The following is a 6,188-nucleotide window of genomic DNA, read 5'->3' as shown; positions in this document are numbered from 1 at the left end:
ATAGGAGAGGCCTCCTCTGGCCCATATCTTATCTCAGAGAGAAAACAAAAATGCATTTTTACACTCAAGAATTACAGTTTCTTTCTTTCTTTCTTTCTTTCTTTCTTTCTTTCTTTCTTTCTTTCTTTCTTTCTTTCTTTCTTTCGTCCGTCCTTCCTTCCTTCCTTCCTTCCTTCCTTCCTTCCTTCCTTCCTTCCTTCCTTCCTGTCTGTCTGTCTGTCTTTTCTTTTTTGTCTTTCTTGTCTTTCTTTCTTGGCGAGGCAATCCTTGGTTGACCTCACAGATTGCAAGGACCTTGTCAGCTTACAATCCCTGATTTTTTTATTTTTTACGCCTACAGCACCTGGTCTTCCTAGGTGGTCTCCCACCCAAGTACTAACCAGGCCCGACCCTGCTTAGCTTCCGAGATCAGATGGGATCAGTCTTGTTCAGGGTGGCATGGCCGTAGACAAGAATTACAGTTTCACTTTATGATTGCAAATACATATTTGGGGTATTATAAAAGGAAATTTTCCTCTGTGTTTGACCTCATAAGCTATATAGGTTGGGGAAGACACAGGAAATGTAATGAAGGTTGTTACATTTGTCAGATTTTCTTTCTCCCTCATGTAAAATTCTGCAGCTTTCTGATATCTAAGCACTGGCTCAAACATTTCCCTTTGCTCAATACATCTCCAGAGGTTTGCTTCTGTTCAAAAAGGAGGGAAGCCTGAAATCTTGCCCCAAATGTCACCTTTGTGAGTCTTCTCTGCTTGTGGCTCTCCTGTTAGGAACAGGGTTTGGAACCACTTTGAATATTGATATGCCACCAAGTCGATCACCTATCTGGCCTCTCTCTTCCCAGGTGTCCAACCATGATGGACACCTTTCTTCTGATAGTTCCTCTCTCTTCCACCCTTCCCTGTCTTTTCATCTTTCCCAAAGAATCAAACTCTTCTCTCCCTTCCAGTATAAAAACTGTTAAGTTCCCACCCTACCTTGGGTCTTACCAATTCTGCAGCTACTGGTGGCCTCTGATGGGAATTGGAGGTACCTGATCTCTGCCAGATACAGAAACTCAAAGCCCTTCGGTGGGAAGGAGAGGTTGTGAGTGTATGGCACCTACAATACAGGTAAAAAACTTTGCCTTTTTCTTGAGAGCCTTAAACTCAGATATAGCTCACATCGCTAGAGGTATTTTCTTGTTGGAAACTCTCAGCAGATGTACATGGTAGATTTATATACCCACCTCCCCAATTACATTACAAAGTCCTCTCTCACTAGCTTGATAAGGAAAAGCTCTATGCAAAAACCACTCCTTCCTAATGTATAGACATTTTTCCCTGGCTGAGAGACAGGGTGTCAAATAAGATGGATAAAAAGGTGTTCTCACCACATATAGAATGTCTTTCATTTTATACAGCCACTGCACTGCTCTCATCTCTAAACCAGTAGTTCCCAGCCTGGCTACTACTACTGAAGTCACCTGGAGAGCTTGTAGGAATCCTGGTGCATAGGCTGTACCCAGGATCTTTTGCATCTGAATGTTTGCGTTGGGACCCAGGTATCGGTAGCTTTTTTTCTTTTTTTAAAATTTGTGTTGTTTTAAGCCACTAAGTTTGTTGCAGTCTGTTATGACAGCACTAGAAAACTAGTACAATATCCTTTCTGTGCATTTCACAAAATGTGGTTTTCAAGAGACTGAGATTTGGAATTTGACTATTTGGGACTGAATTCTACTTCAATACCCACAAACCCTAGGCAAATTACTTAATGTTTTATGTACTGTAGTTTCACCATCTCTTATAAGAAAACCTATTATTACTCACAATAATTCATAGGATTATAATTAATACTAAGTTAGATGTTACCTGTAAAGGCATTGGAAACATGCCTGGCACATACCAGCATTCAATAATGGTATGTATTGTGGCTATTTCTACAACTAGATTCTAAGCTAGAGATATGGAGAAGTAATAGATTAAAAATGGTCACAAACTCTACGTAGTTCTTCCCATGAAGAGACAAAGCCTCCTTTTCTCCATCACTGGTATCCAGGCCGGCCTTTGACTTTGGTTGTCCAAAAGAATGTGGTAGACGTCATGCTGTGGGAGTCTCAAGGGGACTTACATATTTGCTCTTGCTTCTTTTGAATGCTTCTGCTGTCATGTGAAAAAGCCCAACAAAGAAGACCAAGTGGAGAGAGCTCTGGCCATCTGTCAGCACCGAGCTCATCATGCAGACTACGCCAAGTGTCAGCGCTGAGCTGGTCGAAAAGGGAAGGTTCGATGGTGAGACACCCAGTTAGAAGAATATACAAAAGGCCGACCTGAGAATCAGACAGCAGGCATCAACTTCATAGTGCCGAGTGCACTTCTGTTTCTAAAAGTGCAGTTCTATTGGGGGAAGTGAGGTATTGTGCACATTTCTCCTGGGCCCCTTCCTGTGCTCCCCTTCTGCTCTCCAGGGCACTGCATGGCTCCTCACATAGCAGAGTACAATAATGGCATTCAGCCACACATGTGTGATACAATAAGCTGAAGTATGTTTACATATTTTAGGCACAGGTACCCTATTACACTGATGTAACATTCTAAATCTGGGTCCTATTCCTAACCACGGGCCTGGATCACAGCCAGACTTGGGACCAGCCAGACCTTGGATTCAGACCATCAGAATACCCAGGACAAGCCAAGCCACCAGCTTACTGTAGCCACAGAGTCTAGCAAAATTACCCAGTCAACCTATAAAATCCTGAAATAATTGTTTTAATCTGCTCAGTTTCATTTTTGTTTTGTTTTTGGAGCAAATACATAGCTGATACCAGAAATTATTTTAAGTTTCTTTGCTTTTCCTTCAGTAGTCTCCTAAAAACTTAGCCCAGAGCCTTATACATATTTGCAAACCAATTTCATAATTTGGGTAAAAATTGATTTATCCTTAAACTGTATAATCGAGATAAGGCAAGTAAGAAAGGTAACATTGACTATAATAACTAGATAGATGTGTGAGTAATATATCTTTGATGCATTATACTGATTTTATGCTAGTCATATAGCTTCTATGGGACTCAATTAGCTCATCTGTAAGCTGGGAGGCTTGTATCAGAGGATCTCTACAGTGTTTTCCAAACCCCACATTCTACCATGAAACTCTCTGTTTACAGACTGGAGAAGATCGTTGTTGCCAAGGGGGCAGGAAATGCTAAGTTTATTCCAAGTTTAAAGCAGTTGTCAGAGAGGAGAGACTGTTGCCTTTGTGCTAGAAGCCAAGACCCAGTTGTCACTGGTTTATGTGATTCTGTTTCATGATATATTTTGTCATTTATTGGGAAGGAAAAAATTGGTGATCTTTGTCCAGCTTCCTCTGTCCATATCATAAAGTACGTCACAATTGGCAGATGGCTGGCAGCCTCAGCAGGGAGAAGAGAACATGGAGACATTTCAAGAATAAATGGGCCTGTTATACCTTGCCTAATGGCACCTTCTTTCACATTTGTGTTGCAATAAACATGTTGTAGCAATACTAGGAGATGCTAAAGCTTATTCTATGTTTGGTCAGTAAAGGAAAGTAAGAAGATAATTTTCTCTCATCTCATCTCATCTCATCTCATCTAAATAATGTCTGGAGTCCACAAAAGAACCCTGCAACTCTTGAAAATGTTTACGAAAAAAAATCTGTTTTGTTTATGGGATCACATGAGTTGGTGATGGGACAGCAGCCTGAAGACTAGGACCTAGAAGTACCCTAAGCTCAGTACATTGACCCATTTTACTGTCTCCATGTCCAAGGAAAGATGAAAGTATGTTAAAAAATCATAGGGAAAAAATATTTAAAAATATCTTAATGTTTAAGTAGATAACTTACTGGAAATAGAAGGTAAAACTAGAGATCCTTTCTCGTCCTAAGATCCTCTGTTTCTCTATAACAATTTGTTCTAATCATACCTGTGGTGGGAGAAAATATCTTCAAGGAAAACATTAGACCTAGGAAGGTTATATATGTAATGTGGTGAGATACTTGTATAAATGATACAATATATTCAAGAATGCATGTGTACATAGAAAAATATACTGAGAAATGGGAAAGTGGTTTTATCCTCACTAATGTTATAAAGGCAAAATCAATAAGAAATTATCTTTTATGTTTGAAGTGGTGGATTAGATCTCAGATCGCTGATTCCTAAATTTTGTAATTTGCTCAGACAGTTCTGTCTAGGTGTCTCCACTGCTTTCTCATCATTATTAAAAAATATTCACTTACTAATGAAACAAGATATTGGCTTTGAGGTAAGCAAGAAGGATAAGGCATGGTTTCTGCCTATGCATTGTGATCAAAAGGATTTGATGGTGAAGCTGCCAAAACTTGTGCTGAAATGGATCACATGGCTTCCTTCCCTTCACTGTCCTTAACTACTCTTGAATTATTGTGTTAATTAAGTGGCTAAAAAAGCAAGCAGTGGAATATAGAACTGAGTAACAAAAGCATGGAGACTCCTGAGGGATCAATTACATCCCCTGCATAATCTCCAATTGACTCTAGAACTAAAAGAAGGGAATCCCGTATGCCCAACCTTTAAACATGACATCAATTCACTTGGGGAACAGGTCTATTTAGATGTCTACATGGTAGATCAGGCCAATGAGAGTGTGGAGTTTGAGACCTTCCCTGGGGAGGTCTCTTCAAACTGGCTCATTACAAAAAGCCAAGCAGGAAAGAGATAGTCATCAGCTTGTGTGACTGCCCCACATCCCAATGCTCTCACTGTGTAGGACCACATGTGTCAGCCATTGCAAAGGTCTTCTACTGTGTGGATCAACAGGACAGAGGTGGCTAAAGTCTAAATCAAACTCCCTGATGCCAGAACGATGGTTCATTTCTTCATAGCTGAATCCCACATACCTCCTAGCACAGTAGGCTCTCAGTGTGATCTATTAGTTTTCAGCAGACACCATTTCTCACTATCTTGGTCATCCATCACTCCCTAAGTAGGCTCAGGACTGCTTATAAAATCTGGGGTCAACTATACCCCATGTGGGGAATAGGAGCCCCAGATGATGGTATCGACTTTGTCCCTAAATAACATAATGGCCTTAGCTAAGCCATCTGAACCCTGTGCTCAGCTTTGTCTTCTAAACACTTGCTCATTTCTTCTCTTTTCTGCTTACCTTACGAATAGATTGTGGTAGTCAATGAGACTAAAGAAATTTAAAAGTACTCAATGATATTTATCTTTACGTCCATGGAGTATTGTTTGTAGCAGGTCCTCATGTTTTTAGCAATGAATAAAGTGATCTCAAAATCCCTGTCTTAAGCTCTTTCAGTACTAGGCTTATTATTTTTTTTTATTTTGAATCAGATTTAGGGTGAGAGGAACCAAAAGCCACGGACATCCTTAAATTTTTATTTCTATAATTACCATATCTATTCAATGATCTAATGACAGATGACATGTCCCACCTTCCCACACCTCAACACATGGAACATCCCCATTTCCATGTTTTTGTCGGGGCCCTTCTCACCTGGAGTGCCCTCTCCTCTCTTCCTATCAGAACTGAATTCTACACATTTTATAAGTACCCTTTTTCAAGCCTCCCCCAAAGGTGATTTTGCCTTCCTCAGAATGTCAGTGTTGCTCTATATGATTAAATTATTACTTCAATGTGTGTTTTGTCCATCCAATGAGACTGTAGCCTTCGTGAAAATGAAGAACACATCTTACCCTTCGTTGGAGCTTTCCCAGTGAGAACCACATATTTATATATGTGGAAATTATAAGACTCTTAGTTTCCTATGGAACTTACTTAGCATACCTGGATAATCATAAAACATCCAAGATAATTTTGCATAGATAATTTTACAGATAAAAAGGAGTGATGAGCTGTATACTTAATCCCCAAAGTGAGTTCCAAGGTAGGGGAACCAGTTAACTTGTACCAGCAAAAAGTCAAAGAATCAGTGTGGTTGAACAACCATGCTTCTTAATACACTCCAAGGGTGTGGATATGCTCCTCCAAACAGTTGTCCAACACCTGATGGACAGGGGGAGACTTAGTGAGAACCCAGACGGGAGCTGTCCTCAATTGTGGTGCTGAAAGGTTAACTACTTTCACTAACCAGAAATTCTAGAAACACTGGAGAGCCTAAACAATAAATAAGAGGAGCCTTCAAGAAGGTCCTTTTTTGTGATGTCCTTCAGGTCCCTCAAA

General features: G+C 40.1%; 1 non-coding gene across 1 annotated transcript; it reads right to left on the bottom strand.

The window, feature by feature from the left end:
• Nucleotides 1–331: 331 nt before the first annotated feature.
• On the bottom strand, nt 332–450 carry LOC112471193. The gene has a single exon (XR_003043224.1). It is a non-coding gene; the product is annotated as a 5S ribosomal RNA (ribosomal RNA).
• Nucleotides 451–6,188: the final 5,738 nt, after the last annotated feature.

Source organism: Pteropus alecto, unplaced genomic scaffold (assembly GCF_000325575.1).
Source record: "Pteropus alecto unplaced genomic scaffold, ASM32557v1 scaffold45, whole genome shotgun sequence".
NCBI lineage: Eukaryota > Metazoa > Chordata > Mammalia > Chiroptera > Pteropodidae > Pteropus > Pteropus alecto.
The sequence above is the reverse complement of the archived record's forward strand: the minus strand, read 5'-3'. Positions and strand labels throughout refer to the sequence as shown.